The sequence below is a fragment of the Bison bison genome, unplaced genomic scaffold, assembly GCF_000754665.1.
Source record: "Bison bison bison isolate TAMUID 2011002044 unplaced genomic scaffold, Bison_UMD1.0 scf7180017864336, whole genome shotgun sequence".
NCBI classification, from domain to species: domain Eukaryota; kingdom Metazoa; phylum Chordata; class Mammalia; order Artiodactyla; family Bovidae; genus Bison; species Bison bison.
This window is the reverse complement of record NW_011494908.1, coordinates 1002249-1017218: the sequence shown is the minus strand read 5'-3', so window position 1 is coordinate 1017218 and position 14970 is coordinate 1002249. Positions and strand designations below refer to the sequence as shown.

The following is a 14970-nucleotide window of genomic DNA, read 5'->3' as shown; positions in this document are numbered from 1 at the left end:
ATCCCCCCACCACTACCTACTTCTGATCATTCACCTGCTCAAATCTAAACAACTACAATGATTTTCCAAACAATTTCCTTTCCTATGGTTTCTCCTCTCCTGGTTTTATATAATACTGAAATTTTAATCTTAAAACATTTTATTCATCTTTCCATATCCCAGATCAAACACCTTCTACCACTCTTGTGTTTACATAATTATGTCACCGATCTGCTAAGTCTTTTTAAAATAAGGCCCCAATCAACTCCGACTGTAGTTCACAAGACTATTAACTCTGTTCAACATTAATATGCAAATAACAGCTGAAAATAGAATACAGTGGAATAAAAAAAATGAGGCAAATGTATCTGGCTATACAGAAAAGTCTCTAAAATAAGGATGAAAAGGCAATTTTAAGAGTGTGTGTTTGTGTATGGTATTATACAATTAAGCATTTCTCACTTGAAAAAATTTTGAGGGGTGACACACCAAACTGACAATTTGTTATAGTCACTAAGCTGTGTCCGACTCTTCTGTGACCTCGTGGACTGTAGCCCCCCAGGCTCCTCTGTCCATGGGGTTCTCCAGGTAAGAATACTGGAGTGGGTGGCATTCCCTTCTCCAGGGGATCTTCCCAACTCAGAGATCGAACCTGCGTCTCCCACACTGGCAGGCAGATTCTTTACCACTGAGCCACCAGGTAGGGCCCTCACCAGTTACAAATCTCGAAGTGTGACTTGAGGGCAAAACTGTTTCCGTAAGAACGCCTTCTGCCTTGCCATTTCTGCTCCTCACCTTCAGAGCACACAACACATAAAGGTAACCAGCTTTACGTCCTGCCCACATCAGGTGCAGACGCAGACAGGCAAAGGACCTAGGAAGGTGCCAATTTTACCTCCAGCACAGCTCACCAGCTCCACCTGCTCAGAAGGAATGTCACCCATTTCCCACTGTTACAGGCAACAAAACAGACAAAAACAGGTGGCAGGGAAGCACCCAAAGAGAAGACGTGATGAGACCTGGGATCATCCTATTGACATGAACAGGCGGTAAGGTCAGGACCGGAGTGCCGTGTGGCTCAGCCAGGCCCTGAGAGCCTCCTCCAGCCGGTAGGGAGCAGCGCCTTTCCTCCTACTAACAACCGAGGAAACTGAGGCTCACAGGAAACCATCGGCGGAATTCACAAAACCACAAGTCTCCTCCCCTGTCAGCAGCCCGGGAGGCTCGCCCCAGCGGGCAGAGGCGCGCCTGACCCCAGACTCGTCCCCACGAGGCAGGACGCAGCCCGCTGTGGACACACTGCCTCAAGGCGCTGGGGGTGAGCCCGGATCCGCCAGTGATACAAGCACCCCATGCGCGCACGTGCTGCGGGACACACTGGTGCCTCTACATCAAAACCACCGCTCATCAGGCGCTCAATCACAGTCTACTGCGTAAACAGAAAACACTCACCAGCTGGATTTCTGCTTTTCTTCAGCAAAGGAAAACAATGACACCAACTCCCCACCTAGTGATTGAGAAGAGAAGTGTTGGCTGCGGCTGCCCTCGGAGCCCTGCGATCGGCCCAGGTCTCCCAACAAGTCCTGCTCTGGACCCAGCGAAGCCAGCTGGACCGCAGTGCGGCCCCAACAGTTACTGGGGACCCCCACGCCCTGCACCCTCACAACTAGTCGGCAAGTCATAATGCACAAGGAACTGAATCCCTGCGCGGAAGGGCTGGGTGCTGAGGGGGGACCACAAGCAGGTCCTAAGGCGAGGATGGGGCGGAGCGTCTCCAGACTGCAAGCGTGGTCCTGACAGGGGGGCTTGGCTCCCGCTCCCACCCGCAACTCAGGGAGGGGCACGGAGCAGCACGTGGAGTGAGCCTCGACCACCAGCCCCAGTGGGGGTGCGGCCAGTCTGGGGCAGCACCGTGCCCACGGCCGGGTCTGCAGTCCAAGCTACTTTCCAGGAGTGATCAGAGAGCCAGGGTTTGAACACAGACGAAAGGAAAGAGAAGTTTTCTAACTGTGTCTGAAGGAGGGGTACTCGAGAGAAACACCACCAGTGACAGAGGAGCGCCCAGAGGCCGGCTTGGTGGTCCAGGATCCCGCGCTGCGCCTGCGCACCTAGCAGCAAAGGCCCTCTCCCGTGAGCTCTACGCTCCAGATGCACCCAGGCCAGCCCGCCGGCCAGCTCCGGCCTTCTCCCGGGAGGCAGCACTTTATTATGCTCACTCCTGCTCACTGATCTTCAAACTAGAGGATGTGTGTGCCTGGGAAACATGAAAACTTTTAAACAGTAAGCAGACAGGGAGAATTTGAGGCAGTAAACTGCAATCCCTGCCTTCCATCAGCTCCGCTGCAGCCCGACCTCAGGCCTACAACCCCTGAGGCTCTGCCTCTCTCCGCTGCTCCCCCTCACCCTGCCAGGCCATGCTGACCCCCTGGACTCCCCACCAGAAGCCCCGACACCCCACCCCTCACCCCAGAGCCTTTGAAATTGCCCTTAAAAGGCTGACCAACTCCAACCGAACTGCATCAGGGCATACGCTGGAGAAAAAAAGCTTCTGGCACAACAAAAGGAGGGACAATGGACCCACAAGTCTGATGACTCTCCTCCTTAATTTAGTGAATCCTACGACACCCCACTCCAGTACTCTTGCCTGGAAAATCCATGGACAGAGGAGCCTGGTAGGCTGCAGTCCATGGGGTGGCTAAGAGTCGGACATGACAGAGCGACTTCACTTTCACTTTTTACTTTCATGCATTGGAGAAGGAAAGGGCAACCCACTCCAGTATTCTTGCCTGGAGAATCCCAGGGACAGAGGAGCCTAATGGGCTGCCATCTATGGGGTCGCACAGAGTTGGACACGACTGAAGAGACTTAGCAGTAGCAGCAGGACACCTGCCTGGGCCCATCACACATATTTCTGTCAAGAGTGAATCTTTAAATGAGGTGCTCTGGCCAGGGCTTAGACACATTGCAGAGAAGGGAGGGGACCACCCTGCCTTTTCAGTCCCTCAAATGCAGCAGCGAGGACTGAGGGGGACCCAGGACAGCAAAGCAAGTGTGATGATGGAGTGGCCTTGCCCCTCACACGTGAAATGACAAAACTGCTGAGCAATCTCGATGCCCACATAGGAGGTGTCATGAGCTGGCAGGAAAGGCATCTTTGGGCTTGAAGGGCAGGTCCCCATGGGAACTCACTGACGGACTATACACAGATGCTATGGAAATAAACACATGGCACGCATACACATCCGTATCACTAACTCTGCCCCGAGAAAGTGCAGGAGCAGCAGCCCGTGGCGATGAGCATGCCCAACTCCCCTCAGAGTTTAGGTCCAAATAATATTTTCCATTAAAAGGAACCAGGGCTCCTTGGAGAAAAGGCTGAATCCAGGGCTGGGAAAGAGAAAGTACAAGCTGAGCCTGAATTAAACTGTGCCAGAAGAAAACAGAAGTGTCCAGAGAATGACAGAGAAATGATAAGCTAAGACAAGTCACCGTGAATGAGCTACCACTGGCCATTGGGGGACAATTCAAACCTTAAAAGGCACACTGCAAGGAATGAGATATGATCCTCTGGATACAGTACACACACAGACACAGTGTGAGGAGCGACAGTTATTTGCACAGTTGGAAAGTACCTCCCGCAAAAGCCAAGCGGGTGAACTCGTCCCAGAGGAGCAGCCTGGGAGGCGCCGCCGCCACAGAGAGGACCTGTCAGCACCCCCAAGCTGACCCTCCACGAAACAGACCCCGGACCGCCTCAGCGGAGACACCCGGCAAGCCTGACTCAGCCCCAGGAGGCTGCTGTTGCGTCTCCTCGTCTTTCTCCCCTTGAGCCCTTCCAGACACCATGGGGGCTTCTGGGGTGAAGCCAGTGGCTGTCAGGTGTGTGGCTGGTGAGATCAGCGTGGATGGCCACGGTGCCGCCGTGCAAGGACGTGTGCACACCTGTAGGAAACGAACGCAGGGGCGGGGGGCAGGCTCTCAAATGCGCAACAGCACTGCCTGGGAACTGTGCCCCCAGCTATCTGTGATTGTTAAAAAAAAATCTAACTTTCTGATCATGCTTCTGTGCAAGTTAAGTCACTTCAGTTCTGTCTCTGTGACACTATGGACTGTAAGCCCACCAGGCTCCTCTGTCCATGGGATTCTCCAGGCAAGAATACTGGAGTGGGCAGCCATTCCCTTCTCCAGGGGATCTTTCTGACCTGGGGTGGAACCCCCCTCTCTTACGTCTCCTGCACTGCTAGGAAGGCTCTTTACCACCAGCACCACCTGGGGAGTCAACCTTCTCCAACTGAACTGAGGTGACCATCAAGTATGGCCTTCCCTCTTTCATCTTCTTCCTCAAACATGGAAATGTTTGTGCCCATAGGAAATGTCAGAATTCTATCAACTGCAGTTACACAGCTGTCTGCTCTTAGAAAGAACACACCCAAAATAACCCAGCAAAACGGGGTTCTAGTGACATCTAGTGACCTTATATATTTCATGAAAGATCACATTCTCAGTGGAAAACACGAGCAATGGCCTGGAGAGGCAGTTAATGAAACAAACACACGACACATAAAATGAAGGTCGTTGGCTGTTACCTCCAAGTTTTGTCAAACAAGTTCAGCCTCACTAAAAATCAAGAAAATGCAAATGAAATCAACTGTATCATTTCACCTACAAAGTAGGAAAGATTTCAGGGAATGCAACTTGATAGCATCTATCAAAAGTTTAAATATGTAATAAGCCCTCTAAACCCAAAAGTCCATTTTCAGAATTTAAACCTATGGAAATTCCAACAACACAAGAGACAACTCTACACATGGTCATCACCAGCTGGTCAATACCAAAATCTGACTGACTATATTCTTTGCAGCTGAAGATGGAGAAGCTCTATACAGTCAGCAAAAACAAGACCAGGAGCTGACTGTGGCTCAGATCATGAGTTCCTTATTGCAAAATTCAGGCTTAAGTTGAAGAAAGTGGGGAAAACCACTAGACCATTCAGACACTGTGTTAGTTGCTAAGCTGTGTCTGACTCTTTGCCACTCAGGTATGACCTAAATCAAATTCATTATGATTATACAGTGGAGATGATGAAAAGATTCAAGGGATTAGATGTGGTAGACAAAGAACCTGAAGAACTACGGATGGAGGTTTGTAACACTGTACACAAGGTGTACCCAAACCATCCCCAAGAAAAGGAAATGCAAGAAGGCAAATGGTTGTCTGAGGAGGCCTTACAAAGAGTTGAGAAAAAGAAGGGAAGGGAAAGGTAAAGGAGAAAGGGAAAGATAAACCATATATACCCAAATAAATGCAGAGTTTCAAAGAACAGCAAGGAGAGGTAAGAAAGCCTTCTTAAGTGAACAATGCAAAGAAAGAGGAAAACATCAGAATGAGAAAGACTAGAGATGTCTTCAAGAAAATCAGAGATGCCAAGGGAACACCTCATGCAAGGACAGGTACTATAGACAGCAACAGCAAGGACCTAATAGAAGCAGAAGAGATTAAGAAGAGGCGGTGAGAATACACAGAAAAACTATACCAAAAAGGTCTTAATGGACCCAGATAACCATGATGGTGTGGTCACTCACCTACAGCCAGACATTCTGGAGTATGAAGTCCAGTGGGCCTTAGGAAGCATTACTATGAACACAGCTAACAGAGGTGATGGAATTCCAGCTGAGCTATTTCAAATCCTAAAAGATGATGCTGTGAAAATACTGAACTCAATATGCCAGCAAATTTGGAAAACTCAGCAGTGGCCAAAAGACTGGAAAAGGTCAGTTTTCATTCCAATCCCAAAGAAAGGCAATGCCAAAGAATGTACCAAACTACCACACAATTGCACTCATTTCACATGCTAGCAAAGTAATGCTCAAAATCCTTCAAGCTAGGCTTCAGCAGTACATGAACCAAACACTTCCAGATATACAAGCTGGATTTAGAAAAAGCAGAGGAACCAGAGATCAAATTGCCAACATTTGCTGGATCATAGAGAAAGCAAAAGAATTCCAGAAAAATATCTACTTCAGTGACCAGGCTAAAGCCTTTGACTGTGTGGATCACAACAAACTGTGGAAAATTCTTAAAGAAATGGGAATACCTTACATCTCCTGAGAAACCTGTATGCAGGTCAAGCAGCAACAGTTAGAACTAGACATGGAACAATGGACTGGTTCCAAATCAGGAAAGGAGTACATCAAGGCTGTATACTGTCACCCTGCTTATTTACCTTATATGCAGCATACATCATGAGAAACGCTGGGCTGGATGAAACACAAGCTGGAATCAAGACTGCGGGAGAAATGTCAATAACCTCAGATATGCAGATGATAGACACCACCCTAATGACAGAAAGTAAAGAGGAAATAAAGAGCCTCTTGATGAGGGTCAAAGAGGAGAGTGAAAAAACTGGCTTAAAACACAACATTCAGAAAACTAAGATCATGGCATCGGGTCCCATCACTTCATGGCAGACAGAAGGAGAGAAAATGGAACCAGTGACAGATTTTATTTTCTCGTGCTCCAAAATCACTGTGGATGGTGACTGCAGTCATGAAATTAAAAGACACTTGCTCCTTGGAAGGAAAGCTATGACAAACCTAGAGAACATATTAAGAAGCAGAGACATCAATTTGCTGACAAAGGTTGTATAGTCAAAGCTATAGCTTTTCCAGTAGTCATATACAGACATGAGAGTTGGACCATAAAAACGGCTGAGCACCAAAGAATTCATGCTTTAGAACTGTGGTGCTAGAGAAGACTCCTGAGAGTCCCTTGGACAGAAGGAAGATCAAACAAGTCAATCCTAAAGGAAATCAACCCTCAATATTCATTGCGAAGACTGATGCTGAAGCTGAAGCTCCAGTACTTTGACCACCTGATGCGAAGAACCAACTCATTGCAACAGACCCTGATGCTGGGAAAGACTGAGGGCAGGAGATGAGAAGGCAACAGAGGATAAGATAGTTGGATGGCATCATAAACTCAATAGACATGAGTTTGAGCAAACTCCAGGAGATAGTGGATGACAGAGAAGCCTGACGTGCTGTAGTCCACGGGGTTGCAAAGAGTCGGGCACAACTTACTGACTGAACACCAACCACAAACAGATTATACCTCTGCAAGAAAGTAACGCACACAAAGGTTCAATGCTGTACTGTTTCTGACTGTAAAGAAAAAGAAAATGGAAACCTTCATATTCACTAACAGGAGACAGGCTGCATAAGCTGCTGCTTGTGTGTTGTGCTCAGTCACGTCCGACTCTTTGTGGCCCCATGGACTGTAGCCCACAAGGTTGCTTTGTCCATGCAATTTCCCTGCAAGAATACTGGAGTGGGTCGCCATTTCCTTCTCCAAGGGTATCTTCCTCACCCAGGAATCAAACCCACATCTCATGTCTCCTGCTTTGGCAGGCAGATTCTTTATCACTGTGCTACCTGGGAAGGCCAAGTCACTGTGTATTCCACTATAAAAGACCATATGTATGTTTTAAAAAATGATATATAAAAATGTGGAAAAACATTCGTAACTAAAAATGCATGACTGCTCAGTAATGGGCACCTGCTATCCTTCTGCCCAAAGGAACTGGAATAAAGAGCCGGGGCAGATAAGGCCACCAGTAAATGATGCTAGGATACAGGAAGCAAAGAACCAGAGAAGGGGAACCTCAGGTTCTGAAGACACAAGCCCAAGTCTCTGGCTGATCCCTGACCTACGTGTCCACGAAGCAATCAAGTCAGCCTGCAGCTAAAGCCTGAAGAACTGAATGAATCCAAGCAAATACCCAGCATAGGTCTTAAAATGACAGTCCAAAGTTTACAGCTAAATAAATCACCTGCTTCCTAAAACAAAATCAGCACCCTCTGGAGTAACAGTAAAGAACCCAGAGTCTAGATAACACTTACCATGTCCAAAATACAACTCAAAGTCCTGTTATAGAAGAGTCAAAAAAAATGTGACACATTCTCAAGGAACAAAGAAAAACCAATAGCCACCAACCTCAAGATGCTGAAATGATCAGACAAGGAATGTCTATAACTATCTTCTGCCACAGATTGGAAAATACATGTGTAATGAAAGACAAGAAAAGCACAGATAGGAAATCTCAGCTAAGAAACAAATCAGCAAACATAAGAAAGAACCAAGTGGAAATGTCAGAATTGAAAAATATCTGAAATGCATTTAGTAAATAGACTTAATGACAGGATGGAACTGATAAGAGAAAAGAGTCAATGAAACTTGTGGGAAAATTTCAAAAGCTATATTACACGGGAGGGATTGGCAAATGACAGCCTACAGGCCACCTGGCCCATGACCAGGTTTTGTTATAAAGTTTTATTTTTTATACTCATTTGTTTGCTCTTCTCCAGGGCTCTTCCTACACCAGGGCAGGGAGCACTTGAATATAGACCACAAAGCCTAAAATATTTACTACCTGGCTCTTTACAAGAAAGCTTAGCCAATTCCTGATATCCAGCTAATTAAACTAGTACCAGAAAAAGAGGCACAAGAGACATTTGAAAAAACAACAGCCCAAATTTATCATGCTCTTAGATGAAATATATAACCTTATATCATTAAAAAAAAAAAAAAAAAAACTCAGCAATATCTTCACAGAATAAATTTAAAGGCACCACATCCAGACCCTTAAACTTCTGAAAACCAAAGATGAGAAAACCTTGAAAGAAGCCACACAAAAAGACACAGTACTCACAGTGGAGAAATTATTTGCATGACTACAGGCTTCTTATGAGGACAGAGACAGGGGAAACACCTTTTAAGCAGTGGAAAACAGAAGCAAAAAACAAAAATACTGTCAACCTAGAATTGTATAACCATTGAGAACATTATTCACAAACGAATAGGGACATATTCAGATACAGAAAACCACAGAAATCTGTTGTTACCTGATAAAAAGAAATGTCAGACTGCCAGGATTAAAGGGAGAAATAAATAATTTAACAGAAACACTTGGCAAATGCAACACCCCAATCAATAATGGATAGAACAATTAAACAAATCAAGAAAGACAAAAAAACACTTCAGTTCAGTCTCTCAGTCGTGTCTGACTCTTTGTGACTCCATGGACTGCAGCATGCCAGGCTTCCCTGTCCGTCACCAACTCCCGGAGCTTACTCAAACTCATGTCCATCAAGTCGGTGATGTCATCCAACCATCCCATCCTCTGTCATCCCCTTCTCCTCCTGCCTTCAATCTTTCCCAACATCAGGGTCTTTTCCATTGAGTCAGTTCTTCGCATTTGGTAGCCAAAGTATTGGAGCTTCAGTATCAGTCCTTCCAATGAATATACAGGACTGATTTGTTTTAGAATTAACTGGCTTGATCTCCTTGCAGTCCAAGGGACTCTCAAAAGTCTTCTCCAACACCACAGTTCAAAAGCATCAATTCTTCAGTGCTCAGCCTTCTTTACGGTCCAACTCTCACATGCATACATGACTACTGGAAAAACCATAGTTTTGACTAGACAGATCTTTGTCAGCAAAGTAATGTCTCTGCTTTTTAATATGCTGTCTTGGTTTGTCATAGCTTTTCTTCGAAGGAGCAAGCATCTTTTAATTTCATGGCTGCAGTCACCATCTGCAGTGATTCTGGAGCCGAAGAAAATAAAGTTTGTCACTGTTTTCATTGTTTCCCCATCTATTTGTCATGAAGTGATGGGACTGGATACCATCTTAGTTTTCTGAATGTTGAGAAAAAGCCAACTTTTTCACTCTCATCAAGAGGCTTTTTTTTCAGTTCCTCTTCCCTCTCTACCATTAGGGTGGTGTCATCTGCATATCTGAGGTTATTGATATTTCTCCCGGCAACCTTGATTCCAGACTTGTTATTTATCCAGCCCAGCATTTCACATGATATACTCTGCATGTAAGTTAAATAAGCACACTGATAATATCTAGCCTTGATGTACTCCTTTTCCAATTTGGAACCAGTCTGTTGTTCCATGTCCAGTTCTAACTGTTGCTTCTTGACCTGCATAAGGTTTCTCAAGAGGCAGGTCAGGTGGTCTGGTATTCCCATCTCTTTAAGAATTTTCCAGTTCGTTGTGACCCACACAGTCAAAGGTTTTTGCATAGTCAATAAAGCAGAAGTAGATGTTTTTCTAGAACTCTCTTGCTTTCTTGATGATCCAACGGATGTTGGCAATTTGATCTCTGGTTCCTCTGCCTTTTCTAAATCCAGCTTGAACATCTGGAAGTTCATGGTTCATGTACTGTTGAAGCCTGGCTTGATGAATTTTGAGTACTACTTTGCTAGCGTATGAGATGAGTGCAATTGTGTGGTAGTCTCAACATTCTTTGGCATTGCCTTTCTTTGGGATTGGAATGAAAATTGACCTTTTCCAGAAAAACACTGAGAAAACAGTATAAATAAGCTAGATCTAACAAACATCTGTATATAGAACACTGTATCCACAATAACGGAATGAATACACATTCTTCTCAAGTGCACACACAACATGCACCTGGCCAGATCAAATGTTAGGGCATAAGAACAAGTCTCAACCACTTTAAAAAATCTTAAAATATGTTCTCCTCTCACAACAGAATGAAATGAGATACCAAAAACAGAACCAAGTTTGGAAGGCTCAAAAATATGTAGAAATTAAATAAGAAGCTCCTAAATAACCAATGGGTCAAAGAAGAAATCATGAGAGAAAATGGTAAACACTTGAAATAACTTAAAACAAAAATACCAAATTTCATGAGATGAAGCTAGAGCTATCCTTAGAAGAAATTTGTAACTGTAAACACATCAAAAAAGAATCAAGATTTCAAATGAATTTTCTAATGCTCTAACTAGAGAAATAAAAGAGCAAACTGAACCCAAAACAAGCAGAAGGAAACAAATAATTATAGTGGAAATTTAAAAAAGAGAAGCAACACAATGGAGAAAGAGCAAAGAGACCAAAAGTTGGTTCTTTGACAAGATTAAAGAAATTGACAAGCCTTTAGCTTAAATTGATCAAGACAAAAAGAAAAGCGATATTAATTCATACTAGGAATGAGCTGCTACTGACCTTATCAAAATAAAAAGGACTATTACAGAATACTACAAACAAGTGCATGCCAACAAATTAGACAACCTAGATGAAATGAACAAACTTCAGAAACACACAAACTATTTAAACTGATGCAAGAATAGAAAACTTAAGCAAACCTGTAACAAGAGACTGAATTACTAACCAAAAACCCTCCCACAAAAAAAGGCCAGGCCCAGATGGCTGCACTGGTGAGTTCTCCCAAATGCTTGAAGAACTAACACCAATCCCTATAAACTTCAGAAGACAGAAGAACACAGCCCAGCTAATTCTACGATGCCAATACTGCCTGACTCCAAACCTAGAAAAAGTCATTCTAAGTACTGAGCAATATACCTTATGAATACAGCTGCTGCAAAAATGAAAATAAAGTACTAGCAAACTGATCCAGTTTAAAAAGAAAAGTATACAACATAACCAAGCAGAGTTTATCCCAGGAAAGCAAAGTTAGTTCACCACATGAAACCAATCTAATACAGCACATTAATGAAATGAATGATAAATATATATATATATATCTCTCACATGAATATCTCAATAACTGCAGAAAAAGCATTTTGACAAAACCCAACATTCCTTAATAATAAACAAATCGAAACCAACAAAAACTAAGAATAGAAGTAAATTTCCTCAACCTGACAAAGTGCACCTATTAAAAAAAACATCCAAAGCTAACATCACACTTAATAGAGAAATACAGAAAGCTCTTCTCCTAAGACTGGCAGCCAGACAAGATGTCCACTCTTACTGCTTCTATTCAGTACTGTGCTGGAGGTTATAGTCAGGGCAATTAGAATAGAAAAGGAAATAAAAGGCATCCAGATTGGAAGGGAAGAAGTCAAACTATCTCTGTAGACAGATTACACAACACCATATACAAAAAAATCCTAAGAAAATCACAAAGACACTTAGCTAATGGCAAGTTCAAAAACTTGCAGGATACAAAATCAACATACAAAAATCAGTTATATTTCTGTATTTTAATAATTGAACAATCTAAAAATGAAATTAAGAAAACAACTCCATTTACAATAGCATCAAAAAGAAAATAAATTGGGAATAAATTTAACCTAGAAGGGGCAAGATTCACACAATGAAAACTACAAGACATAACGGAAAGAAATTACAGACAAGAAAATAAAAACATGGCCATGGATCGCAAGATTAAATAGCAACACTTATATAATTAATGACTTAACACAATCTCTATTAAACATCAGTTGCTCCCTTCCCTCCCTCCCTGCAACTGACAAGCAAATCCTGAAATTCATACAGAAATGCAAAGGAACTGGAGGAAAATAAAAATTGGAGAAGACACACTTCCAACTTGAAAACTTACTGTAAAGCTACAGTAATTAAGTAATCATGAAATTAAAAGGCACATGCTCTCTGGAAGAAAAGCTGTATGACAAACCTTAGACAGTGTATTAAAAAGCACAGACATCACTTTGCCGACAAAAGTCCATATAGTCAAAGCTATGGTTTTTCCAGTAGCCATGGAGGGATGGAGAGTTGGACCATAAAGAAGGTTGAGCACTGAAGAACTTGTATTTTTTAACTGTGTTGAAAAAGACTCTCGAGAGTCCCTTGGATAGCAAGGAAATCAAATCAGTTAATCCTAAAGGAAATCAACCCTGGATATTCATTGAAAAGACTGATGTTGAAGCTACAATATTTTGGCCACCTGATGGGAAGATGTGACTCATTGGAAAAGACCGTGATGCTGGGAAAGACTGAAGGCCCCAGGAGAAGGGGGTGACAGAGGATGAGACAGCTGGATGACATCACTGACTCAATGGACATGAGTTTGAGCAAACTCCAGAATACAGTAAAGGACACGGAAGCCTGGCATGCTGCAGTCCGTGGGGTTACAAAGGGTCAGCCACAATAACAACAGTAATCAAGACAGTGTGGTGCTGGCATTAAGATAAACACACAGATCAATGAAACAGAACTGAGAATCCAGAAATACATCCATGTATCTATGGTCAATTAATTTTCAACAAGGACATCAATTTAATTTAATGGGGAAACAACAGTTTATTCAACAAGTGGTACTGGGACAACTGGACAGTCACATGTAAAAGTGAAGGTGACACCATAGCTCACACCATGGGCAAAAACCTAACTCAAGTAAACCACAGACCTAAGTGTTAAAGACAGAACTATAAAACTCTGAGAAGAAACCACAGGTGTAAATTTTCACGCCCTGCAATCAGGCAATCATTTCTTAAATATGACATTTAAAACTGAAACAACAAAAGAAAAAATAGAAACACTGGGCTTAAAAATTTTTAACTTGTGCTTCAAAGGATACCAACGAGAAAGTGAAAAGGCAACCCACAGAAAGGGAGAAAATGTTTGCAAATAATATGTCTGATAAGGGTCTTATTATGTGTGCAAATAATATGTACCCAGAATAAAGAACTCTATCTCAAACAAGAAAAATAACTCAAGTTTTAAAAAATGGACAGTGTTTGAGTAGACATTTCTCCAAAGATAAAATAGCCAAGTAAACCACGAAAAGCTTTTCAACATCACTGGTCACTAAGGAAATACAAGTCAAAACTACAGTGAGATACCACTTCACATCCACAACAATGGCTATCCACATAAAGAGGGATAACAAGCCTCGAACATTACTGGTAGGAATGTAAAATGGTACACTCAATCCGAAAAACTGGCACTTCCACAAAATGCTAAACAAATGGTTTCCGTGTAACTCAGAAATTTCATTCCTAGGTGCATATATACCCAAGAGGATCAAAAATATATATATTCACATGAAAACTTGCACATAAATGTTCATAGCAGCATTACTCAATGGCCAAAGAGCAAATAAACCAAATGTCTGTCTACCAACTGATGAAGATGAACAAAACATGATATTATTCAGTAACTCTAAGGAATAAAAAACTGACACAGGCTACAACACGAATGAAACTCCAAAACATGATGCCAAGGCAAAGAAATCCAACACAAGAAGCTGCATAATGTCGGGTTCCATTTACAAGGAATGTCCAGACTAGGTAAATCCAAAGACAAAAAGTAGACTGATGGCTGCCAGGGGCTGGAAGTAAGGAGCCCAAGGAGAATGACTGCCAATGGTTATGGACCTTATTCTGAGGGGATAAAATGGTCCTGGATTAGGTAGTGATAACTGCCACAAACATCTGAATAGAATACATTAAAAATTACTAAAATGTACACTAACAGGGCGAGTTTATAGTATGTGGATTTTCTTAATTAAAAAAAAAAAGAAAGAAGGAAAGAAACACCAAACATAACTATTCACACTGAAAGGAAATAACAGAAGAAATTCAGATCCTCAGAAATGAAGAGTAAGAGAAAGAATATACAGATAAACATGACACTATTTTTTCCTCTTAATTTATTTAAAACACAGACAAGTGTTTAGAGCACAGTGACAACACTGTCTTGCAGGCCTCTACTGCATATGGTTGAAATCCATACAACCACCCTAACACAGGGGAGGGGGCAGAAACTACAGACACACAGTTACCAGGTCTCTACCTGTATTTTATGTGGCGTGGTACAATACTAAGTCTAAGCAGACTCAGAAGTTAAGGATCTATTTTGTAACCCCTAAAGCAATCACTAAAAATAAATAAAAAGAATTGAGAGAATTTTAGTCTAAAAACTAACACATCAAATAATCCCAAATAGGGACGGAAAAGGGAAGAAAGGAGCAAATGTGTCTCCTGCCTCTGCCTGGAAGGCCAATAAGGGGTGATGGGCCACGGCCGGGAGCCCACCAGCCCCACATCTCAGTCCAGGATGCTGTCCCAGTCAAAGGGCTGACGCCAGGGCTGGGGGAGAGCAGGCACGAGGTCACAGAGACACAGGAACTGGCTGAAGGGACTCCCAGTAGCCAAATCTGAATGATCTAAGCACCAGACAGACAGTGTGAACTATAA

General features: G+C 43.0%; 1 protein-coding gene across 6 annotated transcripts in view; it reads right to left on the bottom strand.

Annotated features, from left to right (window-relative positions):
* MCPH1 (microcephalin 1) overlaps window positions 1-14970 on the bottom strand; it is a 240396-nt gene that overhangs the window by 219287 nt on the left and 6139 nt on the right. The window contains exon 1 of one of the 6 annotated variants that reach the window (XM_010854075.1): window positions 1432-1795. The exons of the other annotated variants lie outside the window; for them this stretch is intronic. The gene's annotated coding sequence lies outside the window, so the exon portion shown is untranslated. Of the gene's footprint in view, window positions 1-1431; window positions 1796-14970 lie in introns of those variants that run through there. 6 annotated transcript variants of the gene reach the window in all.